The 23,899-nt window shown below is 52.1% G+C and overlaps 1 protein-coding gene across 23 annotated transcripts in view; it reads left to right on the top strand.

Moving 5' to 3' along the window:
- The window catches only part of IKZF1 (IKAROS family zinc finger 1), a 98,588-nt gene that overhangs the window by 38,145 nt on the left and 36,544 nt on the right, over nt 1-23,899 (top strand). For 2 of the 23 annotated variants that reach the window (XM_053218727.1, XM_027046085.2), the window contains exon 1: nt 12,780-15,434. The exons of the other annotated variants lie outside the window; for them this stretch is intronic. The gene's annotated coding sequence lies outside the window, so the exon portion shown is untranslated. Of the gene's footprint in view, nt 1-12,779; nt 15,435-23,899 lie in introns of those variants that run through there. 23 annotated transcript variants of the gene reach the window in all.

Genomic DNA, 23,899 nt, shown 5'->3' with positions numbered 1-23,899 from the left:
CAGGTCATAATCTCACAGTTTGTGGGTTCGAGCCCCGCGTCGGGCTCTGTGCTGACGGCTCGGAGCCTGGAGCCTGCTTCGGATTCTGTGTTTCCCTCTCTCTCTCTGCCGGTTCCCTGATCACACACTCGTGCGCACACTCTCTCTCTCTCTTCTGAAAAATAAATAAACATTTAAAAAGATGTTTATTTAGGGGCGTCGGGCTCTGTGCTGACAGCTCGGGGCCTGGAGCCTGCTTCGGATTCTGTGTCTCTCTCTCTCTCTGCCCCTCCCCTGCTTGCACTCTCTCTCTCTCAAAAATAAACAAACATTAAAAAAAAAAAATTTAAAGTCTGCTAACCTACCTACCTGGGTTGGAAGGGATGAAAATTTGCCACGTGTTTACCATATGCATTTCCTCACGGATGGATGGATAGATGGACAGACGGACGGACGGACAGACCACACCCTTTGCCAACCTCCATGTTCATGTCTCTGTCCCCTCCGGTGGATCTTGATGATGTCACTGGGTCATGTTTAGAAGCTCCTTCTCTTTACACACGGCCAACCCGTGCAGTCACATTCTTTGCCCTCTAGGAAGCGTATTTTAGAACTCCCAGAATGTTTACCTAACTTCCTCTAAGCACGCCTAGAATTCTTTCACTTTTTCGACACAAGAGGCACAGAAAGCGTAAAGACACCTGTGGTGCAAGGCTTAGCATCTGGTGTAAGCTGCCCGGGGTTGGGGGGGGGAGGGGCTACTGTGCACCTGCCCACGGGGTTCAGCTAGACTGCGAGACCCTCACAGGCAAGTAAGCGTTTCCCCTACGGTTTCTTCCCCGTCACAGAACACAGTGTGGGGGGGAAGGAGAAACATAACCAACATCCCACCTTACAGAAATGCCAAGTTCGGTGTATGGCGAAAACCCTCTTCAGGCTGTCTTTTCGTGAGCCTGGCCGCAGAAATAGAAAGTCATCTCGGGGGGGAGCTGAAAGAGCCAATGTTGTAACCGTCAAGTAAAAACAGTTAGCAGAAGGAAGGGAGCCCTGCTTCACAGCTGAGGGAAAAATAAGACGTGTCATCTCAAAATTTAAGTCAGGGGTGCTTGGGTGGCTCAGTCGGTTAAGTGTCCAACTTTAGCTCAGGTCATGATCTCGTGGTTCATGGGTTCAAGCCCTGCGTCGGGCTCTGTGCTGACAGTTCGGAGCCTGGAGACTGCTTCCGATTGTGTGCTTCCCTTTCTCAGCCCCTCGCCTGCTCGTGCTCTGCGTCTCTCAAAAATAAAACAAAATAAAAATTGAAGTCAAACGTAAATGGGAAAAGATGAGGGAAATGAGCCTTTTCAGTTTTGCTGTGAGATTAGGGTTTGCCTTGCAGTCTAGAGTCTTCGAAGATAAGCCCCTCTGTCCACCCTTCAGGGGACAAATAATCGGAATTAACAGCATCTCAGGATCTCAGAAGTAATTACTGGGTCCTATACCGAGTTATCATCTTATCAAGATGTTCATAGGTGGATACTAAGAATTCTATCCTATCCAGCCTTAAAAGCTAAAAATAAATCTGAGTACTTACTGATAATGTTGTTCAATGCCATATCGTCTTTAACGTGCAATCACTGAACATGTTACAGGCTGAGAGACTAGATGTCATGGGCATCAGGCTGCACGAGAACTGGCTCCCACAAGGCGTGCAATAAACTGTCTACACCCCCAGGAAGCCCGGGCACCACATAGGATGGTAGGTTTGAAGCTAAGTGATTAGCCCAGGTGTCGAGTGGCATCGGCATCCCAGCATGCAGGGGAACAAGCTGGAGGTGGGACTGAGTGGCTCCAAGGATCAGTTCATAAGATAAATGCTTCCTAAGTACCCACTTTGTCCCAGGCAGCCTGTCAGGCACGGGGGCCACCAAGACAGAAAAAACCCACGGGCTCTGAGAGCTTACCTTCCATGGCAAACAGGAAGGACACGATTGAGTAGAGAGAGGAAAACAGTAAAATAGTAAAAAATTATAGAGGGGCGCCTGGGTGGCTCAGTCGGTCGAGCATCCAACTTCGGCTTAGGTCATGATCTCACGGTTCGTGGGTTCAAGCCCCGTGTCGGGCTCTGTGCTGGCAGCTCGGAGCCTGGAATCTGCTTCAGATTCTGTGTCTCCCTCTTCTCTCTGCCCCTCCTCCACTCCCACTCTGTCTCTCTCTGTCTCTCAAAATAAATAAATAAATAAATAAATAAATAAATAAATAAATAAATGGAATTTTAAAAATTATAGAAATAAAATCTAGAATAAACGATCTTCTTGTCTCATAGACAGTTCTGCCCGGTTTTGAACATCTGCTAAAATATTCAGGTTGACACATTAAAGTTCCTGGCTGCTCTTGTCAGGTGCACTGACTGCTAGGTCACTGTACCCCGAGTGGAAAGGTGATTCAGAGCCTCTGTCTGCACGGGAAGGAAACAAGGAAAATTTAGGAAAGCTTCTGATGCCTCCCTCCGCCCCCCAACCCCCACCCACTGAGCCAGCCGCACACCGTGCGTTTGATCACTGCCAGGCTTCTGCTGTGCCGTGGGACCCCCTCCCATAAAGCATTCCAGAAGGAAGGCCACTGAGCTAACAGGAGCCCAGCACATAAGTCCTTCAGCATCGTCGATGGGGAAAGGGCCAGCCCATTTGCATGTCTCCCGGGACAGCCTTAGGGAGACGCTGATGATTAGCAAAGTCGTGAAATCAAATCTGCTTGTATCTAGAGTCACACTGGCCAGTGAGTTGTGGGGGCCCTTCTGGTCACTGAAGGCAGCCACGCTAAGCCCTCTTAACACCTCGTCCTCCTGGCTAACGTTTCCTGGGTCCCTCCACGTGGGATGAAATCAACACGATATTACATTTGCTTCACTTCCTTTGAGGGTCCCCCTGCCCTTCCCCAGACATTGGCTAGGTGCCCAGGTCCTTCCCCAGACTTGGCACCCAGAGGGCCCTGCCGGCCCTGGTCACTGCCTCTGGTGAGCTCACCTTTGTCCAAAGCTGCGTTCGCCCTCGGGATGTGATGGAAGGTAGCAAGAAAGCTGTGTAGTCCTGAGGGACTCGTGGTCTGTAAAAACGTGGCTATTAAACACGTTTTCCAGGTTTGTGAACTTGAATATTCTAGTTCTGGAGGGCAGAGAGCCTAGTGGGAACAGAACCTTCCTTGCACAGGGGCCGTCTCCTCCAAATGCAACGCGTTTACATGCAGGCAGCTGTGTTAGTTTTCGTGCAGCCCCAACCCCTGTCAACTGTCAACTCAGAAGGCGTGCGTGAGTTTCTTGGACATAACTGCTGAGGCATTGCCCGGGATATTTGGATCTCAGAGTAGGATCAGGCATTTATCACTGTCTTGTTCAGTGGGGTGTGCTTCCCATCAGCCTGCTAAGTTCTTGGAATGCCAGACGTAGGTACAGCCATGAATAAGACGGCTTCTTCCCTTAAGATGCTCCTCTTACGGCAACTTCGGGAGAAGCCCACCTGAAAACGTACCCACCCCCCCTTTATTTTTTCCTTTTCATCATTTAGATAATCTGTGGGTTTTTTTAATTAGAATGAAATCCGGGGGCGCCTGGGTGGCTCAGTCGGTTAAGCGTCCAGCTTTGGCTCAGGTCATGATCTCCCAGTTGTGAGTTCGAGCCCCACATTGGGCTCTCTGCTATCAGCATGCAGCCTGCTTCGGATCCTCTGTCCTCCTGTCTCTCTGCCCCTCCCCCACGCTCAAAAATAAATAAAACTTTAAAAAATAAAGGATGAAATTGACATGGGGGGGCTAAACCATTGCCAGCTACGTTTTTGCAAGTTCTTTAAAAGGAGCAAAATTCACACCAGGCATCAAAGCAGAAAAAATATGCCACTATTTCCACCGGGACGGTCTTGAATCGGTTCATTCCAGGCAAAGCCAGTCTTGCACACGCCTGTGTCCGTCAGGCTTTTCATGGAGTTTAATTTTTACTTTTGTAAATGGAAATGTTATCATGTTACCTGCAGACAAATGGGTCTGTCCCTTCCATCCAGGATTTCCAAGCTCAGTGTAAATGTCCAGCGTGGTGTCACCGTTTCCTGGATCTTTCAGGTGCAAGTGGCCTGCTGTAGATACAGAAAGATTTCTCAGGAAGTTGAAGCAAAAGGGAAATCAGATAGAAAGAAAGTGTGCTTTACAATGACAGCGACCTGGATGGCTCTCCCCGTGAGGGTTCAGACAAGTCCTCGGGGTCTGTGCCCGACAACGTCACGCTGCTGTGGTGAATGCATTTTCCTTCCCACGCTGCCAGCATTTTGGGTCAGGAAGGCTCACGTTCCAAGCTCCACAGACAGACGGGAGATCAAAAGGAGGGACGTTTTACCATGATCAAAATGCGAAGTATGTTCTTTATTTAGGAAGAGCAAAGAACATCCCTGTGATAGATTTCCCTGTGATACGCCAGGGACACTTCCCCGAGAATTCCCATTTCAGACAAATCTGCCGATTGCCCATCCGCAGGCCGTACCTTTCGTAGTAGTAAATAGGCAGAGAAGTGGATTGTGTTTGGTTGGTAAGGAAAACGAATTCTTTGAAGTCTTCACTTGGTGTTCCTGGAAACAACACGGCCGACTTTTCAGAACCCGTGGAAAAGAGCGTATGAGTCCCAGCCACAAAAGAGAAAGAATTGCTGAGAAGTGATTTCATGAGATGCCCTCTAACTTGGCTGTTAGCAAAATTCTCACACGCACACACAAATGAGTGTGGGATGTGTGCCTTGAGGAACAGTTATTTTTGGCACACTCTTTGAAGTAAAACACCTCTGTGAGGTGCTGCTTCCTCATCACTACCCAGATCAGAGCAAGAACATGGTGGGTTCGAAACCATGGACGTCACAGCATACCGACTCCGAGGCTCCGCCCACTGGAGAACCGAGCCTGGCCACCATTTTGTTTCTGGGATGAGCAAATTGAACGAACGGCTGTGCCGTGTGTGGTGGAAAGCTGGCCGCTCTTCTGAACACAAACATGAGAAAAAGTAAATAAATGCAAACAGAACTGGAGACAGTCGGTACAAAAGAATTCCAGTAAGCGGATTGCTATCTTACGCAGCGATGGTGCCCAGTGGTTGAACACAACACACCAGACTCATGTGCTGAAGATACTAATAGCCTTTGCTCTTAACTCATAACGGATTGGAGGGAGGTAGAGCACAGTGGTGGTGGTGACGTGGCTTATCCAACTTAGTCTTCACAGTGCTTTCTCTGCTTTGTAGGTGAAGAAGGTCCCCGTGCCCAGACTGCCTAAAATGGCAGTGGGCACTTGGGGTCAATGGGCCTCCATCTTGAGCTCATGGTTGGTTATAAAATTAATGAGGTCAATTCACTGATCTACAAATCACACGACCCGTGTAAACTCAAGTTCTCTGATTCTAAGTCTTGCGTTCTTTTGGCGCTGCGTTGGTATCATTTTTTATGTGAAGCCTGTGTGTTTATGATCTTTGTTACCATCCAAAGAGTGATATTAGTTGACTGATATAATGAAACATCCTGGAATTCTAAATGGCGTTAGGAAACTGGTAGAAAAGTTCGATGGTGGTATCTGCCGGCCAGGCTGGACCATCCTTGGAACATTTGTTGCACACGTTGTGAGGAACAAAGAGGGTGAGGGAGGCACACTGGGGGGACTTCCTCAGGGAGCAGGACACACAAAATGCTGCAGTGGTTGGAGGTACCAAAACCCACAAACAGAGAAGGAGCAAAATCAGTGTTTTTTTTTTCAATTGTATTTAATGTTTATTTATTTTTGAGAGAGAGACAGAAATAGAGCACAAGTGGGGGAGGAACAGAGAGAGGGGGAGACACAGAATCCGAAGCAGGTTCCAGGCTCAGAGTGGTCAGCACAGAACCCAACGCAGGGCTCGAACTCATGAACTGCGAGATTGTGACCTGAGCCAAAGTCAGATGCTTGACTGACTGAGCCCCCCAGGCGCCCCTCATGGAACCTATGTAGGATTTTAGAAGACATGACGTGTATTCTATCCCTTCAAGCACAGGTAGAATTTTAGAGATGAATGGGAGAAAGGGACAGGTTAGGGGGACACAACTGACGGCCAAGGAAGTGCCATGGCAACCGGGTTTCTGAGTGGGCTCAGGGGAGATTCTGGGAGCAGGGCTGACCTTGGAGAAGGCCTTCAGTGGATGTGTTCCATAGGCAGTCATGGCCATGGGTGTGGGGAATGGGAGGAGTCATGGGAATAGCATCCCCCCAAATGAATGCCAATTTCAACCATTTCTCCTCTTGCCTTTCATGTTTTCCCTACCTGATCACATTTAAGGCATTAATGCATATATTTTAAGTTATGTTACAGAATCTGTAGGAAATCAGGTGGGCAGATAGGGACACCCTCCAGGCAAAGGTTGAGTCAAGGCTTTGGAAACAAGACAACGTATCCTATTTATTTTCCACATTGGTTCAGAAAGCAGCAAGTTTGACAATACGAAAGTTAGGTTCAAGAACCCATGTGAGAAACAAATGAAATGACCTCCAGGCCTGTTGAGGTGTCTGAGCAGAGGTGTGAGAAGCAGTGGCAGTAAGGGGGTGGTCCCGGGGCGGGGGCAGGATTTGAGTCACCGTCAGTGACCATGTGGCCACATGCTGATGCCCCCTACTCAGAGGAGCATGGTGGAAGATCCTGGGATGCATGGGGAGCAGTTCAGGCCTTCTGTTGCAGGGCGCAGCCACCAAGGCGGGTCTGTGCTTCCCAAGAAGACAGTAACATCCATACCTCCTTACCACTATCATATCCCGTTAATTTGCACGGCACAGATGCCATATTTGGGAACTGGGTGAACCCACCAGCAATACGTGCCCTGGCCCTTCTTCCTGGTTTCGAGGGTTTGCTCACGGCTGATTTGGCAGCTGGATAGAGAACCCCCGGGCAGGGCTTGGAGGCAGGCCAGAGGCAAGGTCTATTTGGGTCACGATAGCATGTTACCCCAGTAGACTCTGACGATGGCCTTACATCACACGCAGATAACTGCCTCCGTTCTTAACCGTTAGACATGTGTCATCGAAGTGTGAAAACATGTGTGCTGTCAGATTTCCCATCATTTTCTGTTCTTTCGTTGCCGCTCATTTGCATGGGTTACTCATAAACGGAGATCTTTGGTGTGATTTGTACAACCGCTGTGTGTGTTAGTCTGCGAAAAGGCATCCATGGGCACGCGGAGTGATTGGGGCCACGATCCTCGCGCGCTGGGTTTTCGGTGCTGCCGCCGTGGGCCCTGCCTGTGCCACTGGGCGTCAGCAGGCAGAGGACACAGTGGGCTTCCCTGGCTTGTTGTTGAAGACTTGCTTTTAAAAATAACCAGTTGTGCTTTCTAGCATAAGGGGTTGGGGTTGTAGCACAATGCCTCGCATTGTTTAATCCAGCTCACGTGGCACAGCTCTGAACAAAGACAGCCAGTTCTCAACTTTATAAGTTCCAGTGTGAGATCACTGAGATACTCACCACATCACAATTGTTCATTAGAGACTTTCTTGCTTTCGTGTCTAATTGTGTAGTACTAGAAAATCCTCAAGCATCTAGCTCTTTGTAGTTTTATGTTATGGGAGTTGGGTGGATTGAACCTGTATATTAGTTGGGCTTTTAAATTTTATTTATTTGTTTAAGTTGATTTATTTTGGGAGGGGCAGAGAGAGAAGCCCAAGCAGGCTCTGCACGGTCATTGCAGAGCCCAACACAGGGCTCGAACTCACGAAACCGAGAGATCATGACCTGAGCCGAAACCAAGAGTCCAGACGCTTAACTGACTGAGCCACCCAGGCACCCCTTGGTTTTTTTAATTTTAAAAAGTCATTTATCTTGATGAGAAATCTTATGTCTTAATAACCTTGATAAACGCAGTTTTGCATGATTACACCTTAAGGTTGAAACACATTTCATTTCATCATTTCCCAGAAGGGGCAATGAATTCACCCATTTCCTGTTTTTAATCTCAGAATGTTCTGTATTTCCTCCATATCTACTTGCCCGGCAGCAAAACCCTGGAAGCAGTCGACACCAAACCCTTTTAACCCCTACCTAAGATTTATGCACTTGGCACACAGTTGCAATGAAAATCCACAGTTTCTCTGCCCAGAAATGGATACGTGAGGCAAAATTCACTGTCCCCGTTGTAAGTGAAATCCTTCAGCAAGCTGGTCAGTGATCTGAACTCAGTCTGACATGCACGCTCATGGTTCACGTTCAAGGGCACCTCCACCAACTTATTCATCTAGCATGTGGCGGGGAGGGAACATTCCTTCGTGACCACATTTTCTAAACTACTCAAACCTACCCATTTTATTTTTGGTATATTTAACCCGTTGGGATGAGGGATCTTTCTAGAACCCACTTGACCCCCTGAGATTCTTTCAAGAATATCTTGAAAACATTTCAACGTTCTCTTCTCAGCTCAGGTCTGCTATCGTAAATACTAACTCGGGTGTTCCAGAGAAGTGATCTGTGTGCACACATCTGGCGAATTATAAACCCCGTGTGCAGGAAGGACTGTGCTCTCCGTTCATTCATTTGCTCTTTATTTATTCCTTCCTTCCTCAGACATTTCTCACGCCGCCAGTGCAGCGGCCTGTTGACTTCCAGATATTCGGTCCAGATGGCCAAGGGGTAGTCCTCTTGCGGCCAGAAATAAGACTTGCATTTGTCTGGCCGTGTGGGCTGAGCCCTGTGCTTCACTGTTGGAAAAAGTCAGCACCCCTGTGGACCTTATCTCTGTTCCCTAAATGACCCTGGCTCTCGAGCTCTCTTATCTGGTTGCATAGTGTTTTCAGTGTCGGCCTCAACTTTCTAATTTGCAGCTTCTAATCTGCTGGGTGTTAGGATAAGAAAGAACCATTTAATCATTTTCAAAAGTGTGCATGAGGTGAGGGCCCGTGAGTGTCACAGGGACTCACCCGTGGTTGACGCGTGAATCTGGTTCAAAGGCTTCTGAGTTCTCTTTTTGTCGGTTGCCTCAGAGGCTGGTTTTACTTTCTCATTCTTGACCCGTTATCAACACGTGGTATAGGTGGATGTCTGACTTCTGAGTCAGTGTAATATCAACAGGATGATTCCCCCAAGTCTCTCTATTTTTTAAAGTGTACTTATTTTGAGAGAGAGATTGTGAGCAGGGGAGGGGCAGAGAGAGAGACAGAGAGAGAGAGAGAGAGAGAGAGAGAGAGAGAGAGAATCCTAGGCAGGTTCCACACTATCAACTCAGAGCCTGACGCGGGGCTTGAACCCCCGAACAGTGAGATCATGACCCGAGCTGAGATCACGAGTCAGATGCTCAACTGACTGAGCTGCCCGAGCGCCCCCTCGAGTCTATATTCATTAAGTTTAGCAGCTCAGAATCAGGCAAAGAGATTACATTCGCCATTTCTTTGATCTTTAGGACCCTTCCAGTTTAAGTTCACACTGTATTTCTTTCTATCACTTAAACCCAGAGCCTCAAGCCAAAATGGGAAAGGCTGATGACAGTTTTTGATCTAATGTGCAAAAATACGTCTTATTGTTACTTTATTAGACATTTTATTTCACTTGGCCCTCAACCGCGACCAACCTTGGAGTAATTGGTGACCAAAATATAAATATTTTGTCATTGCAAAGGGCAAAACTTTCTGTGAATTCCACATGCTGTACATTTTCCCTCATGTATTTTTAGAACTTTCTTAATACTCGGTGTTCTGAAAATAAATATTGCTCTCTTTTTTTCCAAGTTAATTTATTTGGGAGAGAAAGAGAGAGAGAGAGTGGGGGGAGAGGCAGAGAGAGAGAGAGAGAGAGAGAGAGAGATCATCCCGAGCAGGCTCCGTGCCACCAGCACAGAGCCTGATGCAGGGTTTGAACTCATGAACCACGAGGTCGTGACCTGAGTCGAAACCAAGAGTCGGATGCATAGCTGAGAGCCGCCCAGTTGCCCCCAAATAAATATTGCTCTTCAATAAGCAAGATCACACCTTCCCACACCTCTTCTCCTTGCTTAGATCTTACGGTAGGATCTCATCATAAAAGACAGATGCTGGGAGGTCTGGAGGCCAGAGGAACCAGGGAGCCACCGACAATGTGCCTGGAGCCCACGCTCTTCCTCTCCCGTCCTGTGGGATTTGGAGTTCCACTTTGTCCAGATAGAGAGCCAGAGAAACCTGCTTTTCTTTCCCCTTAATCCCGTCCACCACAACTCTTGCCCTAACGGGCAGGCCTAGCCTCCAGAGCCCTGGCACACCACCACGCCTCCCCGGAACGGGCCTGATGTCCAGTCTCCTGCTCATTCCCTGAACTCGAGGCTCTGATTCTGCAGTGTTTGTGCTAAGGCTTGTCAGGGACGGGAGGGAAAGAGGCCTGCCCCCTTCTTTTATGCATCAGCCCAGCCATGACAGCTGGGGCTCTCTGAAGTCACCAAATGGAGGGACAGGTATGGTGTCTTCATGTGGGGAAACTGAAGCCGGGGCTGGGAGCAGCCTGATGGCCGGGGGCCGGTAGATGCAGTTTTGGCTCCACGATCGGTCTTCCACTGTGTCGTTTTTATTGAAGGGCATCTCTTGTTAGTGAATCTCTGAATCTACCAGCAAGTTCCTAAAACTTTCCTTTACATACGTCTCCCGGCACCTTGGTTATCAGGCAGGGGATCCCTTGGCCTGGGGACCCAGCCTGTCCCAGATGCAGGATGCAGGAATTGTATTAAAACTCAATGCCACGGGCGCCCAGGTGGCTCATTCGGTCAAGTGGCTGACTTCGGCTCAGGTCATGATCTCACGGTTCGTGAGAGAGCCCCAGGTCAGGATCTGTGCTGACAGCTCAGAGCCTGGAGCCTGCTTTGCATTCTGTGTCTCCCTCTCTTTCTGCCCCCACCCCACACACCTTGCATACTTTCTCTCTCCCTCTCTCCCTCTCTCTGAAAAATAAACACTGGGGCACGTGGGTGGCTCAGTCATTTAAGCGTCTGACTTTGGCTCAGGTCATGATCTCACGGTTTGTGAATTCAAGCCCCGCGTCGGGCTCTGGGCTGATGGCTCAGAGCCTGGAGCCTGCTTCGGATTCTGTGTCTCCCTCTCTCTCTGCTTCTCCCCTGCTCACACGCTGTCTCTCCTTCAAAAATAAACAGTTAAATAAGTAAATAAATATTAAAAAATTAAATTAAAAAAAAACCTCTATGCCAAAAACAAGACAAAACAAACAGAAAACCTCAATGACAGAGGGTCCAGAGAAGGCAGAATTCCCCCAGAGCATCTGCAGACACTGGTGTATCAGTCACTGGGGGCTCAAAAACCCCAGGTTTGCCATTTGTGCGTGCGAGATGCTTCTCGATCAATTCTTCCTGACTCTGAAGTGTGAGGTTGTTCTCCAGCCTGGTGGGGGGCAGGATCAAGAGACAGGGGAGCAGGGACAAGGGAAAACCCATGCAGATATGCACCTGCCACTGCTGTGGGGGACCAGGCTTCCATCCCACCAGAGCTCCCTCCCCCCTCGGGGGGGCAGAATGCAGGAGGGGGCATGCACGGCACCCCCACTGGCCAAGGGCTGCCCCGTGGAGGGTGAGGGTCCTGGTTGGGAGCTGCTGGTGCACAGCACAGGTTTTCCCGGAGCCTCCAATGCCCTGGGCAGAGAGACAGAATATGGCACAGCTGAGCAGCTGACATGGGGTGCACAGGGCACACCTGCCCACAGCAGATGAAAGGTGGCCAACAGGCTGCAGGTGGGATGGAGGGGTGGTGTGGTGCCCAGGTGAGGTCTTTGCTATTGTGTATCATTTTTTGGATAGATAGAAAGGAAGGAAGAAAGAAAGGAAGAAAGAGAGAGAAGGAGGGAGAAAGAAAGAAAGAACAGAAAAGAAAGGGAAAAGGGAAGGAAAGAAGGAAGGAAGGAAGAAAGAAGAAAGAAAAGAAAAGGAGGAAGAGAGGAAGGAAGGGAAGAAAGAAAGAAAGAAAGAAAAGGAAAGAAAGGGAAAAGGGAAGGAAGGGAAGGAAGAAAGAAAGAGTAAAAGAAAGAAAAGAAAAAAGGGAGGAAGAGAGGAAGGAAGGGAAGAGAAAGAAAGAAAGATAAAGGGAAAAGGGAAGGGAGGGAGGGAGGGAGGGAGAAAGAAAGAAAGAAAGAAAGAAAGAAAGAAAGAAAGAAAGAAAGAAAAGAAAGAAAGAAAAGAAAGAAAATGAAAGAAAGAGGAAGGAAGGGAAGAAAGAAAGAGATAAGGGAAGGAAAGGACGGAAGGAAGGAAGAAAGAAAGAAAAGAAAGAAACAGGGTTCAGAGTTGAGAAACCAAGCTGCCAAACTGAAGGGAAAAAAAGAACTGGGACATTTTGGAATCACAGGCTGGTAGCTCCCCATGCTGGCTAGCACTGGCCACCTCCATTTTGCTGATACAGGGGAGGGTCTCACATGGCAGCCATCAGTGCCCCTGGTGGCAGGCCCGTGGCCATGGGGCAGACGTCCCATCCTCGGTGGGTGTCACGAGCGACAGCATCACAGGTGCTCGGTAAGACTCAGGTTTACGTGTGGAGGAAAACGTCAGGGGCTTGGTTTTACGTGGCATGCCTGGGCGCCAACACTGCAGGGTCCACAGTGTCACGTTGGGGTAGGAACCATGTGTGAGGAGTAGAGTGTCGTCTAGAACATTCACCCAGGAAGCCTGGAGGGTGGGTCACAGCCCTGGCAGTTGGCTCTGTCGGTGGAAATTTGACCAGCCGCCCTCTGCTCGGGGAAACAGCTGAGCCCCGGAGTTCTCCCTGTGGTCAGACAGAAGCTCACTTCTAGGAGGTGAGGGAGGGGGAAGCATCTAGAGGGTCCAGGCCATCAGCAGGCGGTGATGAAGGGTTGAAGAACATAAGCAGGGGCCAGGGCCCGGAGAGGCCTGACAGCAGGACGGGAGGGAGGATGCGCAGGGCCGTCCTGAGCTGCCCGCACGTCCGAGCTCTGCCCACGGGCCGTGCGCGGAGCCTTCTCTGGTTTGTAATTCATGGCAACGGTTCTGTGCTCGCTTGCAAAGAACGAATGGAAAGAAACGATCCCGGGAAGGTTCTATTCACGCGTAACGTCTCAAGAGATAAGCAGCAGTTTTTCTGCAAGAACAGTAATAATTCCTGGGGGTAGTAGCCACTATTTCTCTTGGACGCCAGCGAACAGGGAAGAGGGGGGCATTCGTTTTAAAACCTGTGCCTGGAGGGAGCTTCCCATGTGAATCCAGAGGCCTTGGAGGTGAGGCCCCCTCGGCAGGGCCCTCGCCCTTGCATCACACGCCTGTGAAAACGGTAGATAAGGATTTTTCTCGGCGACCTCCTCGCCCCTCCAGTGGGAATGCCTTTGACCCAGAGTCCTGCTGGTTATCTCCACACGCAGAAAATACCACAAACCGGTTAATTCACAACTTCTTTCTCCTTCTTCCCTAAGTTTCGTGCTTTTTCCTCTCTGTCTGTTCTCGTTTCTTGAAAGGGTATTTTTAGTCCCAAAGGGGATCTGCCTGAATGTCCTTAACGTTTTCTGTTCGTTTTTCCATCGTTTTGGTCTGAGCTCCAAGATTACAGTGTCGATTACGCCGCAAGGAAATTTCACCCTGTTTTACTCCAGCCTTTTAAGTGGCAGAGAGAAATAACAGCATGGCCCCCTAGAATTACCAGGGATTTTCTGGACCTCACACCACTGAGGGCAGACATGCGGGGGATGCAGGGACGGGACCTCCTCACACAGCTGGGCCGCGGCCCGGACTGGTCCCTCATTCTGGGGCCCGGGCGAGGACAGCCTTGCCTTGCAGAAGTCTGCTCTGATGAGGAAAGGCTCATGAGCGTGTGTGAGTGTGCGTGCGAGCATGTGACTCTGTGTCTGTGTACGCGAGACGGTATGTGTGTGTGCACATATGCGTGAGCGTGACTGTATGCATATAGGAGACAGTGTGTGTGTGACTGTGTATGCGAGAGTATGTGTGTCTGTGTGAAAGTGTGTATGCAAGTGTGAGTGTATGTACATGTCTCTGTGAGGGTGCGTATCCATATGTGTGTGTATCTGAGTGAAGCTGTATAGAAGTACGTGGGTATGTATGTGTGAGTGTGTGTGTGTATGTGTAGAGGTCTGTGTGTGTGTCTGTGTGAGAATATGTGTGCCTGTGTATGAGCGTGTATGTGTAAGCGTGTGTGAGTCTGTGTATGTGAGAATGTGTGCGTGTAAGACTTTGTGTGTATGGGGGTGTATATGTATGTGTGTATATATAGTGAGTGTATACATGTCCAGGTGAGAGCATTATCTGTGCATATGTGGGTGGGTGTGTATATGTTTGTGTGTCTGTGAGTGTGTGTGTAGAGTGTGTATATGCATGTGCGCATGTGTGTGTGTGTGTGAGAATATGCGTTTGTGTGAATGTATGTGAGTGCATCTGTGTGTGAAAGTCTGTGTCTGTGTTTGTGTCTTTGTGTAAGTATGTATGTCTGTGTGTGTGCATCTGTGTGTGAGTCTCTGTATGAGTGTGTGCATATGCATGTGTGTGTTTGAGAGTCTGTAACTGTGTGCATATATGTGTGAGAGCATGTATCTGGGAGCATGTGTGTGTCTGTGAGTGTGTCTGCGTACGTGTGTGTGTGTGAGTCGATGTGTATCTGTGAGTGTGCATGTCTGTATGTGTGTGTGAGTCTGTGTCTGTGTATAAGTGTGTGTGTATCTGTGTATATATGTGTGTGTGAGTCTGTATGTATTTATGAGTGTGCATGTGTGTGTCTGTGTACATGTGTGTGTGTGAGTGTGCATGTGTGTGTGTGAGTGTGTATAAGTGTGTGTGAGTCTGTGTGTATTTGAGTGTTCATGTGTGTGTCTGTGTATATGTGTGTGTCTGTGTGTATCTGAGTGTCCATGTCTGTGTCTATGTGTGTGTGAGTGTGTATAAGTGTGCGTGAGTCTGTGTATAACGTGTGTGTGGATGTGTCTGTGAGTGTGTGTCCGTGTGAGAGTCTGCCTCTGTGCGCCTGGGCGTGTGAGTGTGAGAGTCTGTGCCTCTGAGTGTGCATCTGTGCATACGTGTGTGTGCGCCTGGCCCAGCCACCGAATGCAATTCCTGACTCCTGCTTCCCTTTCTGTCACTTCTCCGTAAGTGTCCGCATTTCGGTTGGCCTGGTGTCTCGCGGTGGCTTCCTCTTTTCCTGCATCCCTATATTTCATTATTCGCCCTTGTTCCTCTTCTAGGCACTTACAATTCAGCCAGGAGGATGTGGAAACCCAGTTACAATATGACACATGCCTCCGTGTCACAATCGCACTCTCGGGCCCTGCCTCCTGGAGGCATCTGGACGGGGGCAGAGGGGGGAGGAGGGGAGCTGGTGTGGACAGAGGGCCGGACAGAATGCAGAAGTTGGGGCTTCTGGAAACCCGAGGGCCGGCGATCGCTGGGATGGTTTTCCTCGGAAGCCTGGAGTTTCCCATCCGCGGCCGTATTCCAGCTGGGGCCTGAGGCCGCGAGCCTGCAGGTGCGTGTTTCTGCTTCGGGAGCCTCTTCCCTCCAGGCCACCCCACGGCCCCCAGTGTCCCTCTGTCTGTGGGGTGTGGGGACAGTGTCCTCTGCCCAGAGTCCCCCTGCCCCTGGCCACCTCCATCCTGACCTTGACCCCGTTCCCGCAAGGGACCCCCGACTTCATCTCGGCTGCCCCATCGTCCCCCTCTGCAGCCCCACAGTCTAGGCAGTGGGGAGGACCACCCGTCACACACACACCACCATCCCTGCATTGCTGCCCTTCCTGGAAGCCAGACCTGTGTTCCCTCTCCCACCACGCTGTCCCCACGGTGGACACAACCATCTCCCTGAGAATGAGGACTTCCTCTCACGCTCTACTCCCTGGGGGCAGGGCTGGGGTTTCGCGTGGGCCTTTCTCTGCTCACCCTCACATTCCTGCAGCCAGAGACTGTGTCTTCCCCCAGAGATGGCTCTTGTGACCCACTCGGGGCTTTGCACCCAACGCGTGCAGTGCCTGGAACATACACCGGTCCTCTGAGGGCGTGCAGGATGGCTCCGTCTTCCAGGGCCGTGCAGGGTGGCTCTGCCCTTTGAGGCTGTGCAGGGTGGTTCTGTCCTCCAGGGCCATGCAGGCTGGCTCCGTCCTCCAGGGCCATGCAGGGTGGCTCTGCCCTTCGAGGCTGTGCAGGGTGGCTCTGTCCTTTGAGGCCATGCCGGGTGGCTCTGTCCTTTGAGGCCATGCAGGGTGGCTCTGTCCTCCAGGGCCATGCGGGATGTGTCCATCCTCCAGGGCCGTGCAGGGTGGCTCCGTCCTCCAGGGCCGTGCAGGATGGTTCTGCCCTTCAAGGCTGTGCAGGGTGGCTCCGTCCTCCAGGGCCGTGCAGGGTGGCTCTGTCCTCCAGGGCCATGCAGGGTGGCTCTGTCCTTCGAGGCCGTGCAGGGTGGCTCTGTCCTCCAGGGCCGTGCAGGGTGGCTCTGTCCTTCGAGGCCATGCAGGGTGGCTCCGTCCTCCAGGGCCGTGCAGGGTGGCTCCGTCCTCCAGGGCCATGCAGGGTGGCTCCGTCCTCCGAGACCGTGCAGGGTGGCTCTGTCCTCCAGGGCCGTGCGGGGTGGTTCTGCCCTCCGGGGCCGTGCAGGGTGGCTCCATCCAGTGGCCTCCTGTCATAAGCTCCTGAACTGCTATCCAGGAGGGTTCGCCCCACCCAGGCATTCTGATCTCGGTCGCTGTGATGTGTTTGACTCTCAAAGCAGGTGGGCACACAGGGCAGCCTTGGAGTGACAAAGACGAGCTCTGGGGTGAAGTGTGTGGGTTCGAGTCCCTGCTCTGCCCCGTCCCAGCAGGTGGCCTCTGGGGCCCAATTTCCCTCCTTTGTAAACTAAGGTCGCAGTTGCCACACGGGGCTGCTTCAAAATCGGAAGCGCTGTTGTATGCAGAGCGTGCCACATGATGGCGGGCACGCGGTAGCCGCTCACGAGGGCGCGGGGTCAGCCGCGGGGGCCGAGCAGCCTCGACGTGGACCTTGCTTGTGTAGTCGGTTGGATGTGGCGTGGGAGCCAGCATGGCCTGCGCTGGTCCTTTCCATGTGCTTCCGGGTAAACAGTGTTGAATCATAAAACGACAGAGCGGAGGGGAAGGGAGGAACCCCTCTCGGTTCAAAGAAACTCGCTTAAGTGAAGCCCAGGACTTTCTGAGACACTCGAATCCTGAGAAGCAGCTGACATCTACCAGGAAGACAGCCTGATCTTCGAAGGTTCTTCCCAAGACCTGTGCAGTTTGGGCCGAGGTGCCGGGAAGCAGGAGTAATGAGTAATGAACTGAGTAATGAGCGAATTCCAGAGGGACACCGTGGGGCCTCCGGCATCTCTGCTCTGTGGCTCGCTGCCCTTCCGCTCTCCCGGTGTGTGGGGACGGGACGGGACCTTTGAGTCGGTGAGGGGACTGAGACTTGGTGAGGCAGTGATGGTCTCTCAAGCCCCCGGCGCCTCTGGGGGCAGGGGTGGGGGAAGGAGGGTGCAGGCAGGTCCTTCCCAAACCTACCTCCGCCTCCCCTCCGGGTGGTCAGAGCCCGAGCCCTGGGACCAGCACTGATGATAATATCCCCAGACGTCCTTGTGAGCACTGATAAAGCACTATATGCTTAGTGGTCACGGAGCCTAGTGCTAAAAGTTAGGAAATAGTGAGAGAGAGAGATCAAGGAGAAGGGGGCAGGGAAGGGGGAGCTTTCAAGAATCTGTTAGGAGGGGCGCCTGGGGGGCTCTGTCAATGAAGCATCGGACTTGAGCTCAGGCCACAATCTCACAGTTCGTGAGTTCAAGCCCCACGTTGGGCTCTGTGCTGACAGCTCGGAGCCTGGATCCTGCTTCGGATTCTGTGTCTCCCTCTCCCTCTGCCCCTCCCCTGCTCACACTCTGACCCTCTGTCTTTCAATAATAAATAAGCGTTAAAAACAAATTAAAAAAAAAAAAAGACAGTAGGGTGCTCCTCAGGGCACCTGAGTGGCTCAGTCAGTTAAGCAGCTGACTTCCGCTCAGGTCATGGCCTTGTGGTTCGTGAGTTCAAGCCCCGCGTCGGGCTCTGTGCTAACAGCTCGCAGCCTGGAGCCTGCTTCTGATTCTGTGTCTCCCTCTCTCTGCCTCTCCCTTGATCGTGCTTTGCCTCTCTCTCTCTCTCTCTCTCTCTCTCTCTCTCTCTCTCAAAAATAAACATTAAAAAAAATTTTAAATAATAAAAAAATAATCCTAGCCTAAAAAGGATCTCGACCTTCGCAGTAAGTTAACGCTACTTACGAAAGGCTTAAAGTAGCCACATCACTTGCCTTGTGCCTTCCCACCGCCTCTGTGTGAGTTTCCCATCCAGATGAGAGGTCCGGACCGCCACACCCCCCGGGTCCCCAGGGGAGTGCTTTGCTTGCTGGCCCAGAAACGGAAGGAGCAGGAGCTTCGTGGGTCCCAAACACGGCAGGGGCTCGGGTGTGACTCCCGATCCTCTGTCCGCAGCCTGCTCGCTGGGCCGGCACACCGGACATGCCCCTGAGTAACGAGGGCCGCGGGGACTGCTGCCCCCTCGTCCTGCGTTGCTGTCTCTGACCCTAAAAGTCACCGTGGGTGACGGGCACTCTAGCTTCGGGTCTCCAAGCTGCCTTTGTAAGTGTGTGTGCAAGAAGAGTGACCCTTGTGGCATTGGCGCGTGCACACACACACGTGCACCCCGGCACGCAGGCCAGATGCGTCCGCCCCACCTGCACACCTCAGCCCTGGCCACCCTCGACCCCCGTCTTCCTCTGCAGGTGGTGAAGGTGTCTCGCACTTCCTGCCCACAACCCCCCGGCCCCAGGCTCACTGCCTGAGAAGTGTGTTTGGGGGCGGAGGGCAGGAAGAAGGGGGAAAGGCAGGAATGAGATCCCTCGCTGCCCCTGCAGCACGCTGGCCCACCGGGCGCCCCCGAGGAGGAACCCACGAGCACTGCCCGTAGGGACCGGCGCCCATCTGACGACAGCCAGCCTGCTCCCGCACCCCGGGGCTCACCAGCCCCCGAGCCGCTCTTCCCGACCCTCCTGTGCCTTTGCTGAGTCACCTGTTGCTTGGAATTCTGGCAGGGACCCCTCAGAGCTTCTGGAAGGGAGGGCCAGCAGGGGACCCACCCTCTGGGTGTCCCGGGGAAGATTACTTTATCTGTGGCCTCCTTGAAGCAGAGCCCGGGCTCCTGGAATCTTTGGGGCTTGACACGGTGCCAGCCGCGGGGAAGGGAGGGAATGGCCAAGAGTGTTTGCTGAGCCTGGCGGGGGGCCGTGTCCGCTCCTGGAGGAAGGCGACAGTGCTGATTCTGTCCTCCTCAGCCCTTCCCCCTTTCTCAGCAGGCAGCAGCGTCCCCTGCCGTCTCCCTGCTGCGTTCAAGGCCCCCGCAGCGACCACCCTTGGGGACAATCAGTGGCGCTTGTTTGCTTTACTCTGCAAAACCTCATTTCGGTGCCGTGCTCTCCTCCCGCCTGGCAGCGAGAGTTCAGTAAGACCATGTCAGCGGGAAAACCACATGTGAACACGTGTGCGGCCAGGTCCGCTGGAGCGCATGCCTGGACGGCTGATGGACGCCCGGTGTCCCTGTCCTTGCCCGGACCTGGACGCATCCACTGGCCAGGGAGACACCTGGGTGGCCACCACCGCCCGTTGGCACGGCTGCTTTGTAGAATGTCCCTCCCTTCCTGTTTTGGCCTGTGTGATACAAACATCCCTCCCTGTGAGATTCGGGAGAGGAAAGGACATTCGCGTCATCACTTCTGCCCGGGGCCCCACACTCGCTCATCCCCCGGCTCGTGGCGGGACCCTCCTGGCGTGTCAGTATTGGTGCACCTCCTCCTACCTCCCTCAGCCCTTCTTCCGGGCCCCAAGGTGACCCTTTCCTTCTCCCTTTGTAAGCCTGGGTCACACTCTCGTACTGTGTTCTTATCACCACCTCCCCACTTTCTCCCCTTCATGATTTCTCTAGATTTGTTATAGGGCTTGGAGTTGAATTTCAGAAAATTTCATCTTGACCCTTGTGTATACCTGCTGTCTTCAGGACAGGCAAATCTTGGGGCTCCTGGGGGGCTCAGTCGGTTGAGCGTCCGACTCTTGATTTCAGCTCAGGTCATGATCTCAGGGGCGTAAGTTCGAGCCCTGTGTCGGGCTTTGTGCTGACAGCGTGGAGCCTGCTTGAGACTCTCTCTCTCTCTCTCTCTCTCTCTCTCTCTCTCTCTCTCTCTCCCCCTCTCTGCACCTCCCTTGTGTGCTTGCTCTCTCTCTCTCTCTCAAAATACATAAACATTTAAAAAAGAAGAAGCAAATCTTATTTTTACCAAAAAAAGTTACTTTTTCATTAAAAAAAAATGAAAAAGCAAGGAGGACATAACTATCCCTCAACTGTCCTTGAGTCTGGTGAGTGTTTCATCCCCAGGTTGTGATGAACTGTGTCCGAGAGGGTGGGTGACAGGAGGCTGCGGGGTCACCAAAGCGGCGACTCTGACGGAGCATCCCATCAACAGAATCGTCGTGCCTGAACCTGCCATATTCTCCCTTGGACCCTTCGGAAAGAAAGTCTTTGCTTCCTGTTTTCCCCTTTCTAAACTACAGGTCTGTGAGTCAGCTTTTCTTCTCTCCTACTTAGCTCACTGTGCGGCATTACAAGTGTATTCAGAAAACATCAACCACAGTAGGAGAGGTCCCCGGCTGTGCCGTGTGCAGGGAGAGAGGGTCAGAAGCTGGCTTTTCCTCCGGTGGTCAGCTCTGTGTGCCATCTGCTCCGGAAGGCAGGTCTGACAGCCGCAGTTTGAAGTAAAGCAAAGTGGACTTCAGCCCATCGCAGTCAGGTCCCAATAGAAACAACCAGAATTGTCCCACCACCTGGCAGTTTGCCTGAAACACGGTCAGGGTCTTTCCCAGACAGACGGGAGCACCCAACAGGAGTATTTGGGACGAAAGCCTGCGTAGACTCAAAATTCCAAGGTGCCAAGAGCAGTTTCCCTGAGGACATCTGTCCTGGTCATGGCAGGTCCCACAAAGCGTTGGTTTTCCGCATTGGCACCTGTCAGTGGGCCACGGCTGATCCCAGAAGCCCCAAATCTTTTTGTTGATGAGATATGCGTCTCTCTTTATCTGCCGATGTCTTTCCACTGAGAAAAAAAGCTACGGCCCACCACGCGCCTGAATCTTCACGTGAACCAGACAGAATAGATACGATTATCCCCACTTGGCGGGTGAGGAAACCGAGGCTCGGAGTTGGTCGCGTTGAGCGCTCGGTCCGCACAGCTGATGGGAGGCAGAGCCGAGTGCCAGTCACGCCTCTGACCTGAAGCCCCCTGCACCCCACTGTCCAGGAGCCACACCCCTCCCCATGAGTTGATAAGACTCAGCACACAGCAGGAGCCCAGCGACCCATCCAGAGTGAAAGCCGGTCCGCCCGTGCTCGGTTATGTGAACTGCAGGAGGGTCCAGCCTGGAACAAACCCCGGCAAGAGCGGTCTCCCCCGTTCCTAGCTTGCTCCCCGATACACTGGGTGCCCCGGGAGCTTCACGCACAACCGACCCAGGAAACACAGTGCTTTCTGCCACATACTTGGCAGCTTCTCCCTGGAGGTGCGTGAACTTCTGAAAACGTTTACGTGATCGGATGGCTGTCTTCAGAAAGTAGTAGTAAAGTCTGTTGACTCAGCAGTCCTGTGATGAGTACCTTGAACACTGTAGGCGAGGCACAGGAGGAAGGGAAGAAAATACTTGTCGCCTCTTAATCTGAGCACAGAAGTTGGGCTCAGGGGGCGCCTGGGCGGCTTGGGTCACGGGCTCGCAGTTCGTGAGTTCGAGCCCCACATCGGGCTCTGTGCTGACAGCTCAGAGCCCGGAGCCTGCTTGGGATTCTGCGTCTCCCTCTTTAGTTAGGAGGTAATTATACGCACAGCTGAGTGAAGGTATCTGCAAATGAGGCGGGTTTGATTTTCCTTGCGTGTTTCTGTCAGGTGCGTGCCTTTGATGATCTGAATGGGATGATCGGCTGGGAGAGTCACTGTCACTGCTGACCGGTCCTGGAGGGACCTAGACCCAGGACTCGGGATCTCGGCCTCACAGTACTGGTGCAGACCAGTGGAAGTTTGGGGAGTGGATGTGAGCGGAGGAAGGCAGGCTTTAGCATGACCGTCTCAAGGCAGCGGGCAAGATCGACCAGAAGAGGGGCCCGAAGGCAAGGACCACAAGATGTATACCCACCTCCGTGCCAGGCGGTGACAGGAAGTGCTGGCAGGATGTGGCAAAGGCTGAGGCAGCCTTGGCTGGGTGGCGGTGCTGGGAAGGGACGTGACTGGAAAGCAGGAAGAGAAAAGCCTGCAGAAGCTCGGGAGAAGTGGGCGGGAAGGTCAGGGTGGAGGTGAGACCCCCACATGCGTTAGAACTTGGGGAATCCAGAACCGAGTGCCGTGGGCACAGGTGGGATAGAAGGAGGCTAGCTGGGTCTGGAGAAAGCCCTTGAGTTTGGATTTGGGTTGCCAGGCGGTGACAGAGCCCAGGTGATTTCCCACAGCCAGGAGGGCCTGGTGCATGTCTGCTGCCTTCTTTTATAAACATTTTGTGTGCCCGTTGGTGCGTGGCATATGGCTGGGGCCATGCAGGGGACAGGGCTGAGTGAGACACCCATCACCTGAGCCCCAGCGCCCTCAAAGCCTGGAAAGAAGGTGGTTTGACCTCACACCAGCGCTCGCCCCCGGCTCTCCATCCGTGGGTTAGACTTTAAGCTTGTCTGCAGTTCAGCCCCCTCTTCCGTAAGGCTGGAGCAGTCAGGAGACATCAGCTGGCACTCTCTCCTCCCCTGGTAGAACCTGGAGGGCTAAGAAACAAATATCCATCCTGGGAATGCGTAGGTATGGACAAATTTCAAGAGAATCAAGATTTGGTACCTGGCCAGGTTAACTAGTTCTCTAGCGGGAGCACGGCCGTGCTGTTTGCGCTCTAGTGACGGTCACCCGGTCCTGCCCTTTGCCTCTCTTTACCGCCCCGATCGGACACCCTCTGGCTGGCACAGGGACAGGAAACACTAGATGTGTAAGCCTTGCAAAGGTCGCTGCAAACCACACTGACACCAGTGAATAGCACACTAATGATCCGACCGTGCCCAACAGGCTAATGTGATTGGAAGAATACGTATAAAAGTCAGACTCCGGTGTATTTCTGAATTCTAAATACAAATCTAAACGTGTTTACTCTCCCCAGAAAATTGTCAGTGTCCTTTGGCTAGAAAGTAGAGCCGACTTCCTCCTCCTGTTTTGAAGATCTCAGGTCTGTCTTAATGTCTCCCTGAACTGACAACATCATGAGAAGTTTACGGGCACGACCCAACGCAAACTGAAAAGTGTGGTTTGTGGGCATTTAATCTGTTTTTCCAGGACGTTCGTCAATTTGGCAATCCGAATAGAATTCAGAATCTGAGGCACCCACAGCGTTTTCTTTGAAAATATTAGTGACAATGTGGCGAATTGAAAACTCCTAACCAAATGAACTCAGTTTGTACTTGACAAGAAAAATGTGTTTTGTGACATTCAGAAAATTTAAGATACATTGAGTCTTTTTTTTTTTTTTTTAATCTGTACCCTTTTGTAAAACAACGGCCTAAAGTTTGGGGTGGAATTTACTAAGGAACCGAAGACGGGCCTGAAAGCCTATCGGGAGATAATCACTTCCCGTCTCCCACGGGCTTCTAGCACCATCGAGAAGGTCTGCTTTGCCACGAGTGTTAGGCTTACGAGCAGCACTGAGATAAGGGGCAGGACAGGTCTGCACCTATAAGACATCTGCCCGCATGAGTGAGAAGGAGGGTTTTGTGGCCCATCTGAGTGCCCACCGGAGACATGAGCACCATCTGATTGCATGACCCCTGGACCAGCCTGCTGAGGGGAGGAGAGGGACTCATGAGACACTGTGACGGGGCCCGGATGAGCTGGGGTGGGGAAGCCACACGGAGGGCAG

Source organism: Acinonyx jubatus, chromosome A2, assembly GCF_027475565.1.
Source record: "Acinonyx jubatus isolate Ajub_Pintada_27869175 chromosome A2, VMU_Ajub_asm_v1.0, whole genome shotgun sequence".
In the NCBI taxonomy this organism is placed as follows: Eukaryota; Metazoa; Chordata; class Mammalia; order Carnivora; family Felidae; genus Acinonyx; species Acinonyx jubatus.
This window is presented reverse-complemented; position numbering and strand designations above follow the sequence as displayed.